We start from the raw sequence: 17,619 nt of genomic DNA, 5'->3' as shown, positions 1-17,619 counted from the left end.
CCAATCTGTGCCTCACAAATGCTAATAGCATCCAGAGCAGCTGGGTTGCATTTTCATTAGCCAATAGCATGGCAACACATTGCTATAATTAAAGCCTTGATGTAGGCCTTGGCCATTTTCCTGGCCTGTGAGGAGGACATTATTGAAGTGTGGGAGCTACAGTATCACATAGGGTAGGTAGAGATACTGTCCACTGTTTGGAGTGATGTGGTATGTCCACAGTTTTGCATGCTATTTTTGCCCATTGTTAACTGACTTTCTGATTTTGTGGCAGTTTACTGTTTAGCAATGTGTGTTGGGGTCAGTAAGGAGATAGGCAGATGTGAGTGTCATACATATTTTTTATCTGAATGTGCATGCTACTGCAGTTGACGCTGGTCTATCAGCTGTGTATATTTGTAGGGGGAGACTGTGACAATTGCCCCTGTCACCTGACCATCCCCCCAATCCTTTATGTATGGATGAAGTGCAGATGACCTGTTCTAGGTGTTTGGGAGGTATGTTAGGTCTGTAGCAGGTAGCTGAACATACTGCTGCATGTGCAGCAGGCTGCAGCTGCTGCATTCTGGCCAAGACTCATACAAAGGATTGTGAACACATTGGGGGACAGCAAGCTGCATATGTGAGTGAGGGAGCAGTGTCAGCTCTGTTGTGACAGCATAGCCAGTGTGAGGGTACCCATAACAGTCCAGGTGAGGCATGTGCCTTTGGTACATATATTATGTAATAGTGCCATCCAGAGAGTAGTAGGTGGCATTTAGGGCATATTTTCATATTTGGGACACATGTCCCACCCTACAGGCCTTTGACACGCTACTGTGTGTGGCAATAACTGTGGTAGCAGCAACGAGTTCTGCTGGACATTCCAGGGCTCAGTTATTTCTATGTGGTATTGACAAGCATGTAGTTGACATGCAACAGACTGGACTGTGGGCCAGGAATGTGGGTGTCCTGAGATACTGAGTCATTATTATGATAGCAGTGGTTACAAGACATATGTGCATGCATACAGCGTATTACACAGGATTTGCATGAACATGTGTGTTCAGATGGGTACGACGTGTGACACTGACCTGTCTGTCCTGATTTTGTAACCTCAATCTGCACTGACTTGCCAGTAGTTCAGCACACAGAATAGGTTTATGACAACCATGCCATAAGTAGGTGGCACAACTGTGGACATTCTGCAACATTCTGTGCAGTTATCAGCTCTACTGATATTGTAGGCCTCATGTACATCAATCAACATGTATTTGGCTGTGTACTGGTTTGGTGTCTGCATCACAGGCCCGAGTACACTGTCATTTATCCCATTGTATGTAGAAATAGTGTGTCACTGGCAATCAGGATATCTTTGTAAAAACACCAGTTTTTCTTCACAGTTGAGTGGAGTGGCCTAGTGGGCTAATGCACTATGCTGTAGTTGACATCCTGGATTCAATACTTGACAGGGAGTGTATATTTTTTGCTGATGTAGCATCACTGTAATGCATGATATATTTATAGAAACACCAATTATTCTCCACAGCTGAGTTGGCCTAGTGGGCTAATGCACCTGTGCTGCAGGTCAGAGGGTCCTGGGTTTGAAACTTGGCAGGGGTGCTTATTTTATTGATGTGCATAACAGTGTCAGAATCGGATAAGGTGATTAAAGCAGTTTTAAGCAGGTCTGAGTGACTCAACGTGATGCTAAGTGGAGCATAGCCCGCTTAAACCCACGCTATTTCCAAAAAAAGAAAAGAAAAAAGTGGTGATAGGAAAGTGGTGAAATGGGGCAAGCAGGGGGAAAAAGAATATGAAAGGCAGGATGGGTGGAGGAAAGGACCATGGCTCTCCATTTCTTGTACAGCAACAGCTGTGCATTTTGTGGACAATTTGGAATTTGGAGCCTGACATCCCACAGGGAGGAGTGTGGGTGACTTAACTTTGTTGATTAATTGCTGGGATGATTAATCAATGGCAATGTATGTGGGGAAAAATGGAGAGCTATGCATGGGGGCAATATTTTTTTTGTGGGACAGATACCTTTTTTTAAGGAGAGAGTTGAATGTTGGGAAAGGTTTGTAGGTACATTTTGGGAGGTAAGTTGGGTAGGAGAGCTTGCATTTGTAGACAGACAAGACAGACAAGACAGTGAACAGGGGTGGTGTATGACACATGAGGGGGTAAACACCTTGGAAAGGGATGGTGTTTGCAAATCAGAGGACCAAGTGCCCCCAGATGGCAACAGTGGGACTGAGCTCCCCACCCATGGGCAGTCACCACTGCTCCTTCACGGCCCCGAAAGTGGCTGTGCTGTAGCCCTCCAGGTGCACCAGTATGCCCTTGGTCTGGCACAGTTAGTCATCCAAATCATGCTGCATAACCCTGTGCACCATCCCTGGGAACTGATTTTGTGTCACCACATCCTCTCCGCACACGCACCCGGGGGAGGCTCAGTCCCATGAGGCAGTTCCACCTGTGGGTGCTGCAGGACCAGCAGAGGAGGCAGCTCCAGGATGGGTCCCACATGTGCTGGGATCTGGTGCCATGGCCAGATGAGTTGGGATGAGCAGAGCCGCTGGAACTGGCCTACCCAATTGTGCTATGGTGTTAAGGTTTTCAAAGTGCATTGGTTAGTTATGAACAGAACATTCCAACATTAGTTATAACAGCATGCATGGGTGTTCCAAATAACCCAGAACAATAGAATTGTATAGCATACAGAACATAGGCATAAATGGAATAACAGTCATTATTGTAACAGCATGTTAGTAACAGTTATGGCAAAATGCCAACAACATTGGTATTTCAACAAGGTATGTTAGTATGCAAACATTGTAATATATAACCAGTAATTCAACACAAGGCTCAACATTAGGTTTTGAGAACAACATATGTATAAATGGAACCATACTCCTAGTATAAGAATAATTATTTGTGATGCAGATAAGGGGTGGGGGAGAGAAAGACATTCCATTACCAACTGTATAGACTATATTTTTCACAACAGTACTGTTCAATACTCTACAAGTCTGCCCTTACATTATGTCAACAAGTGCCCTATAGCTTCTGTAGCATGTACATACCTCTCAAGCTATCCAGATGGGATGGTATTGGCCAAGCTGTAACACCTACATGTACATAACTACAGGGGACTATTGCATGTCAGGGGAACATATATGACTACCAAGATGTACTCTGCACTGATGTTGTGTGAGTGTGCTACTGGCATACTTCAACTGGGTTTATATCTGTGTCCAAGATTTTTGGCAGCCGTAATCACTATCCGTGACAGCATGACACTTGAAAGACATGTACTGTGCACAGTACAGAGAGTTTAAACTTATCCTGCCATCACTGGCAGGCATGGAGTTAGACTATCAGAAGACATTCACAGACACACCAGGCATACAGCCGTACCAACAATAGACCATTTAATTTGCCTTAGTAACTTGGAATAGTACTGTACTTCATGTCATTTTATTTAATGGGAATCTTATCACCTTGCTGAGAAATGCTGTTTACGCACTACTACATCTGGACACAGACATTAGTATACCCTTCATACAGCTACTACAGACATTTATTTACCTGTAAGTCCTGTTGGGAGAATATCTGTTAACAATACATAACTGTTTCTATAAATAGTCAGTGCTAATTGTCTGTTACTATAAATATATCTTAGTACATGTCCCTAGGTTCAAACTCCAGTCTGTGTGTGGCAAAATTAACAACATATATATTGCTTATCACATTGAGCTAGTGGGCTACTGCTGTGTGTTGACTGAGTGACATGTACCTAAGGCTAACCTGGTGATAAAGTGTGACCTGGTTTTATAAGTAGATTGTCACACAAGGTTGCAGTGACAGTTGAACATACATGCATGAGATTCATGCATGATGGAGATAGTAGGTGAACTGTGTATTAATACTTGGAATGCAGGTGTACACAATCCCTAGTGGATGGGAATATGTGTGGTCTGTACAGACCATATCAGTGTGCTGGGTTGCCTACCTGATCCATATACATTTGCAGATGGTATATTTGCAGTCTGCAGCTATTACAGTTTCATAATTGCCTGCATCAGCATACCTACATTCAGGGATGCATATAGCTGTAATGCAAAGGTTAACACAAGATAATTATGGGAGAAACACACTATAATACCTTAGACAGTACTGCTCTAGGTTCAGATCTTAGTGCAGAACAAATATCATATTGCATTATATCTTGTAGTACAGCTCCACATCTATACTTTAGCATGACAGTTATTTATTGATGAACCTTCACTCACTTCATGGTGTTATACCCATGTTTACTTCACAGAACCTGTAATATTTGATTTCTTGAACAGTAGCCCAGAATACACACAACAATTGGCAAAACACATATTTATTGTGGGTGAGATGACACAGTGATTGGTATACAGCTGACAATCTTTATTGTTCTACAGTTTAAATAATGCAGGGATCAGAAAACATCTGTTATTACACAATCTATGCAGTACTTCCTTTATTTATTTATTCACAATTCTGATTGCAGTTGTACTGTATTTCCTGTAGATTAGGAATACAGTTAATTTATTCCCTTCACATTTTCAATGCGAGTGTACTTTATTACCAGAACATGTATTATTAATACAGTATACACATGTTATTCCCAAGCATTATTAATGCTCTATTAACTTTCTTTCTTTCTGTAACAGTAGCATGTTTCATGTTTTCATCCATATTGAAATGTAACTGGCAATACTCACTTATATCAGTCCAGGTCTATGTACACATTCATTGTAGTACACTCACGACAGACTATACCTACTGGCAGTTACTATGCACTCTTTCTTAATTAGATTACTATATATATATTGCAAGATAAATCTGTACACTCTCGGTGCATCCTGGCCAGGCACCCTGCATGAGCCTCCAGGTTGTGAGCCCTCTCCTCTGCAGCTGTGGCGGGAAAACACACCATTATGCACACCTGTATATCAGATATTCATACTAGAATTTGGTAAATCAATGGTTCCTATACTTACAAACTTCTGGGTCATTGCAATACTGAGTGTTTTGGATCCACTGGGCCAAGATCTCCCCCTTCCTATGCTTCAGGTCATCATAATGATGACACATCTACTTATCAGTGCGGGGGATGCCAGTTGCAGTGGTCAGGTGATGTGCCAGCTGGTCCCATGCCTCTGACTTGTATTCAGAGCCCTGGTACTGGCCTTGGAGCAGCCGGACACCATGGTCTTTCACAAGGAGCCCAACCATGACCTTGGACTCCAAAATGCTCCAAAGCATGCATCCTCTCCAACTCCAGCCATACCTCCTACAATGATCAAACTCCAACAGGTTATGGCTGTATTCTCAGCTGTTCAGCTTAAATAAGGCTGTTTTCTCTCCCTTTGCCACCATTGGACCATTTTTAAAAATGCTAAGTGAAGCTTAGCACCATGCAAACCCACTAAGCTTAACTGAGCAGTGCTTAAACTGACAATGCTTAGCAATGCTTAGCGGTGAGCAAACCCACTTAGCTGAGCTGAGGACTGCTTAAACTTGGATTGCTTAGCAGTGCCCACACCAGCTAAGCGGAGCTGCGCATTGCTAAGGTCCTGTTTAAGCATTGCTTGGCTTGGCTTAGCAATGCTTAGCATGACTTAGCTATGTGCAAGCAGAGTTTTTCAAAAATAAAAAAAAGCAATTATTGAAATTAATTGTTCATTAATGATAATTTATTATTATGTATATCTATTTTACTTTATATCTCATAAACATATGCATTTCACTATATTATCTTGGAGTATAACTTTGGTGTATTGGACACTGGTATGTAATTGTGGCTTTTATCCTCAGGTCGCCACTGAATATAGGCTTCTGGTCAAGCTGGACTAACCCAGCTGACAAATGCTAATGTATACATAAAAAAAATTGAAACATTTCCTTATTGGATTTAAAAAGCTGAATGGCCTATATTTGAAATGTGCACATACTGCACACAAAGCCATTGCTCTAACCATTCAGCTACCGAGTATATGGTGATTAGAGCTATACAATTCTATATAGCTCTCAGTTACGTTTAAGCACTGCTTAGCACAGTACCTTGCCACGCAAACCAGCTTAGCTATGCTTAAACATGACCTTTTCTAATTAATTAAATGCATCTAGTTTCTATTTTTAGATGTTTGACAACGTGTCTATTGCTAAGCACCATGCCACTCAAACACACAAAAAGTAATTATTTAAACTTGTTTCAGTTTATTATTTAAGTGGCATCCGGCACTTTAACAGAGCAAGGGGTGTGTTACTCATCTGCGGACACTGTAACAAAACCCTTACACTGATTCTGTAACCATGTACATTAATATGCAAGGTGCACTGCTGAGGGGGAGCTGCAGAAATGGCCACAGTACACTCTTTGTAGAACTTACACTATTCCTACATGGAGTTTATCAAATCTGGGGATGGTCTCAGCCATATGGTCTTCTGAGTTCTAAAAGTGTGATCATCCATAGTAGATCAATATAGATATATATATATATATATATATATATATATATATATATATATATATATATATATATACACACACACACACACACACACACACACACACACACACACACACACGTATAGGTATAGATACTCATGTATATATATATATATATATATATATATATATATATATATATACATATAAAAATCTATGTATACATGTATATAATCTACCTGTATAAATATATATATAAATATGTATGTATACATATATATATATATGTATATATATATATATATATATATATATATATATATATATATATATACAGAGAGAGAGAGAGATGTACAAATATTTATTTACATACATGTGTGCTTCTCTTTTAACGCTTGAAGTCAATGGATTGCCAGTTAGGATTTTTCTGATATTAAAAATATTTTCTTAGCAACAGAATCAATACTGAAATCATGCCCATCTTACCACTTCAAAATCATATTTACTTTCAGAGTCACATACAAATTAATATGAGCTTGAAGTAATAGCCTGTGCATGGAAACTTTTATTTTTACTATTCTAAAAAAACAATAATCAATGGTTACTTTCAGTATCGTCTCTCATTAAATGGAGCACAAAACTGTGCAGCATTTGACTTCAAAGCCTATATTAGCCCTAGTTATCTTAGAAAGTCAAATTCATTGCTTTTTAAATACATGCATTTTCATGAACTTTTGATGTGCAAGAAAATCCTGTATGTAATTGTTTCTGCGGTATTTTCTTATTGAACTAGTTATGTTTTTTTAGAAAACATCTTCATATACCTTTACAATTAAAAACTGTATTTTTCATAAGGAATGTTCAATGTACATAGCAGAAATTCAGCCATATTATTAATACATGCAAGGAAATTGTCAAAAAGCTATAGGCCTCCAACCTACTCCAAATGTAAGTGGTCAGTAAAATAATGAACAATATGCTTAGGGAACCCATGATTTCTTTTTTTGATCTTTCATTGACAATTAGAAAACTGGGGTCCATTTATATTATTGTTAAAGTTCACAAATAATAATAATAAAGAGTTTTACCTTTTAGTCACAGTCAAGCATAAAGCTTAAGATGTGCAAACTACTTGCTTATTTCATAAACAGTGCTGGGAGATTTTCAGATCTGTCTCCAAGAATAAAGAAAACCTTCAATATTTATACTTTATCATATCAATTTTATGCATGCAGAACACTGACCTTACACATATTTTAACAAATAATACATTTTTTTAAATATGTTATGTCCTCATAGTCCTCCCTTAGAGCTTCACGTGAACACTTGGCAATATGCCTTTTAAAAACATAGGCCACCTGTGCTTAAGATTTATTGACCCGCAGCTTTGTAACATTCAGTACCAGTACACAGTATTTCAAAGACATCCTTGTAAAGACACATCCCCCAGCCTGAGAAGGCTAGACCAATGTTAATTAATCTGGTTCCTATGGATACCTGACACAACTCACTAATTTTTCAAGCACAGACATAGTATAACATCCCTTAACTCCTTTAATACTTTATTTGCCTTTAACTATCTGTCAGTACAGAGAAGATGCAATTGTAAGACACTTGAAATATAAAGCTACTACTTATGTGAAGCTACATCTGGCATAGTCATACATCTGTTTTTCATTTTTCTTTTGACATAAACATATTATATACATTTTATTTGACTCATTTGTGAAGAAACTATAAGTTAATATGCATTTTGTGAATAATTAAAATGAGAAATAATAACCTTCCATAACAGTCCTCCCTCTGACACTATGAGTGTCTTCCACAATTATATTTTTTATTTTTTTCATTTGATAAAATATGCTTTGGCGTTATAACATTTATTGTTTATCAGAATTTGTTTATCACTACATGATTTTATAAGTGGCATTGCACATGCAGATGAGATTAAGCATTTTGTAATAACAGTGTTTAGAACAGTAAATATTAAAACAACTAAAAGAATAATGTCACTTATTGTAATGGCACCTTGTAATATACTAATTTCCAGGTTACCAAATGGACTGCCTACCATTCAAAAAGTGTCCACTGTTTAGCTGTACTGTCTAGATTCTTGTCTCTTTGCTGCATGAAACCGACTAACATTTTTTGTTCATCAGGATAGTCACTAATATAGGAACAACAACGATTTTCTATTAGGGCACAACCCCCTCCCCGGCAGCTTGCATTATATTGTGTGCCATCTGATTTTGTAATACCACAGTTTGAATTTTAGTCATTTTGCCATTCTGTGATGTGAAGTATAGTTTGCTACCTCCTTAAGAATTTGAGCAAGCATGGTGATATTGAGTATTGTCGTTTGAAAGTCATACCCAGGGGTAAAGACTGAAAATACTTGCTTTTCCCAGTGAATTGCCAATTTATTTCTCAGTTTGCCTGCTAGAGGTTTTTGAAATGTTGAGTAGCAAGAGTGATATAGCCTACAAAACAACACCCAGACCAATTTGTAGGCAAACAGGGGAAGGCACAATCATCGCAAATGTAGTAATGATCCTCTGTCATGCTGATGCCCCCACTCATAACCTTTTAAGTATAAGAGTTGGACACACTTTCATGTCTAGTGCCATTGCATCCACTGGTTCCCATTGGTACAGTCCTATTTTGGCATAATATGTGTCTCCATGATTTGTGGTGGCAAGCTGAAGAGACAAAACCTTTGGAAAGTCAGTCACATTATGGCAAGTCAGATTAATGTCACTAAGTTCCTGTTTATATGTCACTTGAAATCCAGGGATTTGAATCATGGTAATCTCTGCCTTAGAGTGATGCAGTATATGTGAATACACACAACAGTTTGGCACATTTAAGTCCATAGCATACTGTCAAAAATCAACAGGGAACTATTTTTTGAACAGTTTATAAAAGGAAATAGCAATAAAAACAAAGTAACAGTACCTGTTGTCCCTGGATTCATTAAGAACTGTCATCTGAGTTGATTTTTTTCTTTTAATCCTTTACTGGGTCAGATGACTTATCCTTTGCACTTTGATCTTTTTTTGCTGACAAAGATGATTTGTCTGGGGCTTCCACACGGCAACTCTTTTTCCAATGCAATGAATGAATCCAGGCTGGTAGTCCTGCACAGCGGATTGCAATGAAGGTAGTAAGCAGGACCTGGAAAGGGTCTTTTCACTTTGCACTCAAACATTTACCGGGCCACAGTTGGTGACAAGGCTGGTCAGGAGGCTGAGGAAGAGCTTTTTGTACAGGTCTGTGGTACTGTTACAAGAAATGAATATGTTTTGTGCAGTAAGACAATATGACATTATTCATTAAGAGTTCATTTTTTATTTGACACGTGGGTTAGCTGAAAGGGCCAAGGGTCTCCCCATTAATATCTTGTAGAAGCTCAATCTCCTTGTAGAATTTATTGTATCCCTCATACTCATTAGTGCTAAGGGAAATGCCTCTGGGCCATTTAAAGTTTGTCTTAGCACAAATCTTTGAAATCTTATTTTTAACGATCCTACTAACCCTCTCTACTAATCCAGATGACTATGGATGTTGGGACAGTGAAGACTCAACTTTGTATTATAAATATTGATAGTTCCCTAGTCAGGGAATTATTAAAAAGTGCTTCCTGATCACTATTGATAGTATAAGGTACACCAAAATCTAGGCATAAATGCAAAAAGTATTTTTTTAATAACTGTCACAGAATCTGCCTTATGACATGGGTAAGCTTGCACCCATGTAGAAAACATGCATGCCACCACCAATATAAATTGTAAATTACAGAGCTTTGGCATCTGGACAAAGTCCAGGAGCACATTTACAAAAGGTTCCCAAGGTGGTGGAAAGCATGCAGCCCTAATATTAGTATTTTTGATAACATTGTGTTCTAGGGATACTGTACAATTATTAACACACTAAAGCATCAACAAGGAGACATACCAACTTTGGGCAACTTGATTAAATAATTCTGTCTTACCTGCATGGGCTGTTAAATGATATGCCCTTATCAGGTAAGGTAGCAAGGAGGTGGGTGTTACTAGTCGGGTGACGAATGTTGCCATAACCCATTGTCAAATTTACTGCATCCATCTTTACGCCACCTCTGAACTTTTCCCTGTGATGCTTCAGCTTGGAAAGCTGATGCTCTCTTAAAATCAAACAAATCATTACTGTTAGAGTTTTGCAAGAACATGCACTTTTACAAAAATATCTTCTACAACTTGCTTATCAGCTTTATCTGCTAAATTATTTCTCTTTGAAATGGTATCTATACCATTTTGATGGATACTACATTTAACTACTGCTAATTTTTTAGGTAACAAAAAAGAATTTAAGAGAGCATTCCCAAAAACATAATTTTTAATCTGAGTTCTTGCTGAAGTTAAAAATCCTCTCTGCTTTTAAAGTTGCCCAAAATTACGTACTATACCAAAAGCATAACGACTTTCAGTGTAGACATCAGCAGCTTTGTCTTTGGCTAACTCACAAGCCCTTTGTAGAGCCACTAACACAGCTCCCTGGGCAGAATGTATGCCCATTAGTATTTGTTGAAGCAAAACATCATTACTAGTGCAGACAGATATTTTTGTGACCAGATTTTCATTTTGTTCTCTTCCACAAGAACCATCCACAATTAGGTCCAGTTCAGTGTTGGGTATATGAGTGTCCTTTAAATCATTCTTAGGAGAAAGCAGATAATTAGTCACATACACACAATCATGCTCTTTACCATTCTCAGCAGTAGGTAACAAAGATGCAAGATTTAGAACAGGCAGTGTATGAGAGAAATAGATGGATCAGAGAGAAAACTAAGTTTATATTTAGTTAGACATGCAGTCGAGACGGGGGGGGGGGGTTGAGTTTTCATTTTACGTAAGAGAGATGATTCAGAATGAGGGATGGCTACTGTAAGATTATGCCTGAGCAGCAGTGATTGCACAAGATCGAGTAGAATTGTAGCAGTGGCCACTACCCTTAAACATGGTGGAAATCTCTTTACAACAGAATCAAGTGCTCTACTATAATAAGATAATGGAAGACAGCTGTCCCCATATTTTTGTGGAAGCAATCACTAATCCATTTTTTATGACAAAATAAAATGAAAGTATTTTTATATTCTGGTAACCCTAACTGGGGTAGTAGCTAAAGCTTGCATTACATTTTGAAATAATTTTTTCTCTTTACTTTTCTGGGGTGGGGGGAGGGGGTGGGGCTTTGGTATATACTGTCTTAAGAGATCTGTCAAAGGTTTAGCAATTTTTGCATAGTTAGAAATGCACTGTCTGCAATATCCTGTCATACCCAAGAATGATCTAAGCTGACACTCAGTAGTTTGATGTGGGGTTTTAGCTATTGCTTTAATATGAAATGGTAAAATATGCTTGCTACCCAGAAATATCAGATGACCCAATAACATACCTGAGGTGACCATAGCTATACATTTTTAAGTCCTTTTTCTGCAAGGATAGTTAAAAGATGTATTGTATCCTGCTGATACTGCTGAAAAGAAGCAGCTGCTATTATTAAATCATCTACATATTGCACTAACACAGATGCACCTGGAAATGTAACATTTTCCAAATCTTTTTTTTAGAATTTGAGAAAATAATGAAGGAGATTCAATGTATCCCCATGGTAACCATGTCCATGTGTACTGCTGTCCCTTATAAGTAAAGGCAAACAGAAGGTGACTTTCAGGATGGAAAGGTATAGAAAAGAATGCTGAACACAGATCTATTACAGAAAAATATTTTGCTGTAGGCAGTATGCAACTCAGTACTGGTGCTGGATTTGGAACCACAGAAAAAGTTGGTAATACTGGATTGTTTACAGCCCTCAAATCTTTCGCAAACCTATAAGTATCCTTTCCTGGCATCTTTGTAGGGAGAATAGCAGTATTACAAGGGCTTTTAGCTGCCACTATTATTCCTTGTTGTATCAAGGACTGAATTACAGGTTTGATTCCCTGCTCTGCCTTTGGTTTCAGTGGATACTGTTGAGCTTTAGGGAGAGGACTAGATGGATTCAATTTCATTTTTACTAGTTCTACAGATTTTAATATACCTATTTAATTAGCATGTTTAGCCCATAAGTTATCAGGTACTGCTGCAGCAGGTTTTTTTAGATGTCTGTATGCCTTCAACAGGCTGTTTTTTAGTTTTTGCTACGACTGCTAATACTTTCCCCTCTGATTCTGTTAGAACAGTCAAATATACCCCTTTTGGTGTGCAGTAAATAGTACAACCCAGTTTGCAAAACAGGTCTCTCTCTAGCAAATTTACTGGTCAGTAGTACTTAAAAGGAAATAATACATTTTTTAATCAGTCCTAAAGAAATGGGTATAGGTTCTGAAACAGGATACATGACAGTAGCATTTGTTACCCCAACTGCCTTTACTTTATGTTTTGATACTAATATTTGACTATTTGAGTTAACTTTTAATGCAGACCTAGTGGCTCCTGTGTCCACGAGGAAAGAAACTTGTTTGAATTTATTTTTACCTCAACATAGTGTACTTTTTGATCTTTTGGCATTAGAGGATTAAGATTTATTTCTGTTTTATTATTCTGACATAGTCAGTACTGTGATTCCTGACTCCTTCCAATTTGAGGATGTGGTGGAGGAAATGTAGCAGTGTTATAATTTTGCTGCCATTCAGTTCAGGTATCTTGGACTTTCTGCATTCACTCATGTGAGGATTCTCCTCTCCAATATCCTGCTTCAGCACAATTGAAGCACGATCCATCAGATGAGGCAGGAGGGCACTACCAGCTCATTGTTGCCGTCCAACTGCACCTTGTTTCCCTAGACCAGCACTCTTACCGAGCATCACAGTGACACAAAATATTTAAAAATGTTATTTGACTCATTTCTGAAGAAACTACAATTTAATATGCAATTTGTGAAGAATAAACGTGAGACATAATAACCTTCTATAACACTATTTAAACTGAAATACAAATAAACTTCTATATAAAACAAATTCCAACAGCATTATTAAAATATTGATGTCAGGTTTTTGTAATTTCTTCTCAGATAATTTTTAATACACACACATTTTTTTGTCTTTTGCAATTGTAGAATCCAATGTTTTGATATCCTAAGTAACTAAAACACATAATGTTCATTCTCAATTTACTGAAATATATGGTTTATATAAGGAGGAATGAAGTTCAAACATGGTTTCAAAAGTTTGTCTACTAAAATATGCAAAGCCTCAGTCTTGGAAAAGCCAGATGACACTATGGGGTGAAATAGATCATTACATAGCCTCTATGTACTTTCTCTATAGCAAAAGTGATGGTATAACAGGAGAAAAAACATCTCCTAAAATGCTAAACATTTTGTGCACATAATGTAAAGTACCCTTCAGCACTAATGCAAGACATTTGTTGTCTCTCATAAAATATTATTAACAGTATTGATCAGCTTGCATATTACAAGACATTCCTCAGCGGTCAAACTGTAAAATATTTTTACTAAGCAGTTTTCATAATACCCTTCATATTTCTTTCACATGGATATTCTCAAATACTTGCAGTAGAGGATTCAAAAAGGATAAATGAACATTTCTTACTATAATAGTCATATTAGTTTTAGACCAGCAGTACCAACAGCAGTTACTTTAAGCTTAACTCCATATAATACAGTTTTGAAGATTTAACTACATTGACTTCACTAGCATTCTGAAAGAATAATGAGCAACTCTTTAATACAGATAGTCCAATTTCAGAAAAAGCTTTACTAGTTTGTTTCATAGGCTCATAGGTCTATACTAGGCTAATGACCACCATGGCCTTTATAAGCCTAGCCATCCAATCCAACCCAATTATGTCCATATGTATCATGAGTGTTTATTAGGAGAGGGTATGTTAGTTTGGGCATTGCTGTCTACCTCTGTCTATTTCTGATTTCCCATCCATTGGTCAATGTTATGCTTAAATTGAGTTAGCGATGGACTCTACTTCATAAGAATGGGAAACCTGCAGCAGAGCATGAGAATTATCTGAGACACATATCTGTCTTGCCAACATGTCTTATTTATGTCACAAGCAAAATTTAAATCATTGGATCTAGTAGTATTGATGCTGTTCATTTTGCAGATGTGAAAAATGTTCATCAGAGCTTTATCCAATGATGCCTTGAAGATCTCCTCTCAGTAACCTGTAAGAAACAGAATATAGAGATAGGGCTTTAAGGTGCTCCATAAAGGGCAATGAGTTATACCATAGATTCTCGTGGTAAGGAACCTTTGTGGGCATTCCAATTGTTGGATATATCTAGTCAAGTTCATGCAGAGGGGGCATTATACTCAATGATAGGTCTGATAAGGGCCAAATAAAGTGGCACAATGACCTCCTTGGACCTGGATCCCATGACCTTACTTATAAGTTAGGCAACATAGAATGATTTTTTTACTATCTTGGCCACATGCTAGTCAAAGGCCAGGTTACTGTCTGCATATGTTCCTAGATCCCTGCCTACTGGGTCAACTTTTTGGGGTGTGTTATGGATGGAATAATTACCCTGGGTGGCAGTTTTCCTGAAAGGCACTATGATGCATTTCTTGACATTGAGTTTTAATCTGTGACTTGGGCACCAGTCATTTGTCTGTGTTAAGCCCTCTTGTAAGATGTTTGTGTCATGGGGGAAATCTATGACAGCTCTCATATTGCACTCATCTGCAAACTTAGTTAGCCAAAGGCCCTAGACATTAGCCTTTATGTCCGAGAAGTAGATGCCAAATAGGAGTGGTCCTAGCATGGAGCCCTTCATTCAATGCATTTTTGATAGCAGATTAAATCCGACTTTGAGTTATACAACAATCTGAGTATGTCGCTGTAATCCCATTTATCGTTACTGTGGGGAGCGAACTTCATTTCTTTCATTTCTTTTGCACAGAAGCTGAAGATGCCCTGTGTCCTACAAAAGAATTATCATCTATAAAAAGAAAACACACTCTTGGCAGACTGCACATGTTCATCTTCTTAAATGAATGGAAAGTATCGGAAGCACTAACATCGATTCAGCCACACAGTAACATGCTATGAAGCAGAGAGCCATAATATGTTAATACATGGCACGGAGTGAATGGTGACAGAATAGTCAATGCGTGATGAATAGTAGCACATGATCTCTACCTACGGGTTCTTTGGAGGATCATTTCTTATTAGTTTAGAGTAAATTCTTCACACTTTCATTAACTGCACTAATGAAATCCTTTTACCTTGAACAATTTTTTAGGAATTCTAAGCATATATATTTTTTATTAAATTTTAATAGATGGTTGCAGAACTGAGCTAACTATGTACAACAATAATGGTTATTTGTCATATGGCATCCCACAAATCAATATATTGGCTGCATTTCAGTGAGTGAGTAGTAACAGCCTCTTGTAAAACTTGGAATCAAAGATTAAAGTCCTGAAGCTTAGTGACAGCAAAATTGAGGGAGTGGCTTGTTGTTCTACAGTATAAATGATAAAGAATCATTTATGTATTTGTTATTTAGTTAGTCGGTTAGTTAAAGCAGATTACAGCTCTGAGCCAGTTGTATCTTTTTTTTAGGCTCACCTTGGGGAGTACTTGCCATCCATCCAGTGAAGCAAGACAAACCTTTGAAAGGAGTATATAGATATGTATAAAAATTGCAGTACAGCAGTTAGAAAAACAAATATTTAGATGGCTGTTTCAGCTATATACAAAACACATGCAGCTGTGGCTAGGATTTGAACAAGAGAGGGTATGACAATAACGGAAGTTATTGATGTTGCACTGCATCATAAAATGATGTGCACACAAACAACCATGCACTTAAGGCTGAAGCTGTAATGAAATGGGAGTGAGACAGGAGTGCAAGCTCAAGGTAGGAGTAGGCAGAGTGTACAGGTATTGAGTATAGTTGGATAAGATTATAGAGTTGGTAAGGAAGCGAGTAAATTACAATGAGGTGATAGGCAGTAACAGTAGATCAGCAGGTAAGGAAGAGCAAAAGTATAGTAGTTGTACAGTTGAAGTTGAATGTTTATGTTGTTGCTACAGCTCGGTAATACCTACACTGCTCTTTTTTTAAAGAAGTGGGTCCATAGTCATTTGGTGACTAACATGATAATACAAATGGTTTACTATCAAAATGTTGATCACCCATCCTCGAATGTACATATTAGCAACTCCTTTATGCGAAAGCCATAATGCCGATTCCTCAGAATAGCGAAAAAACACTGAACATCATTTCTGACCACTCCACCCCACAAAACAAGTGCTATCATGGGTCAAAAATTGGGTGAGATTTTGCATTTAGGAATATCAGTGTTCGACATTATCAACAGTCGCAGTTCAGAGTTTTCGTTAGTGGTGTCGATGAGGGGTGATCGACATTTTGATAGTAAGCCAATACAAACTTACATTTACAGGATTGCTAGTGATAAAAATTACATCTGTTTTAGTATAAGTACCACCCACAACACTACTGAAGTGAATTAAGCAGTCGAAGTGTATTAATTATGCTTTTTTCCATTTCTCAGAATTGTGGTGAAGCCACTGATGTTGAGTCTTTCAGTTTCTTTCTTGTTGTGTGCCATAGTGGGTGCCAAGCTGATGCCCCATTACTGAGTCAACTTTCCCTGTTCAGAATACCGAGGTACTTCTTTTTTTGACTTAAGTAGATACAGCCCTTTCCTGCATTTCCAGTGCAGATAGACAATTTAATGCTACCCTAATGTATTTCAGAAATAACTCAAAATGACTGAATGCAATTCAAGATCCTGTAATGCAACCTAAGGATATTTTGGCATAAGTAACTACCTTATCATGTTCTGCTGATGATATGTGAGGCAATGTGATCTCACCTATTTTATGTTGGTTGCTTTCCTCTTTAAATCAGGTATTTCATAAATAGGGCAGTTATATTGACCTAGGATTATCTGACCTGACTACATGAATGAGGAATCTCTTCCCATTATTAGTACCACTGCTTGAGAAGTCTGAATAGAAAATGTCTTTAATATCAGACAATGGTTTCCTATTGATAACCAGCCACACAGGTGGTCAAGTCTGCCAATGCCAAAAACCATTCTGCGAAAGTCAGAATACCAAATACTAGCATTTCTGAAACAAATGCCAAACCCTGAAACTCCC

This window comes from Protopterus annectens, chromosome 8.part1, assembly GCF_019279795.1.
Source record: "Protopterus annectens isolate FY-2018-M chromosome 8.part1, PAN1.0, whole genome shotgun sequence".
Classification (NCBI taxonomy): Eukaryota; Metazoa; Chordata; order Ceratodontiformes; family Protopteridae; genus Protopterus; species Protopterus annectens.
Note: the sequence above shows the minus strand (reverse complement) of the source record.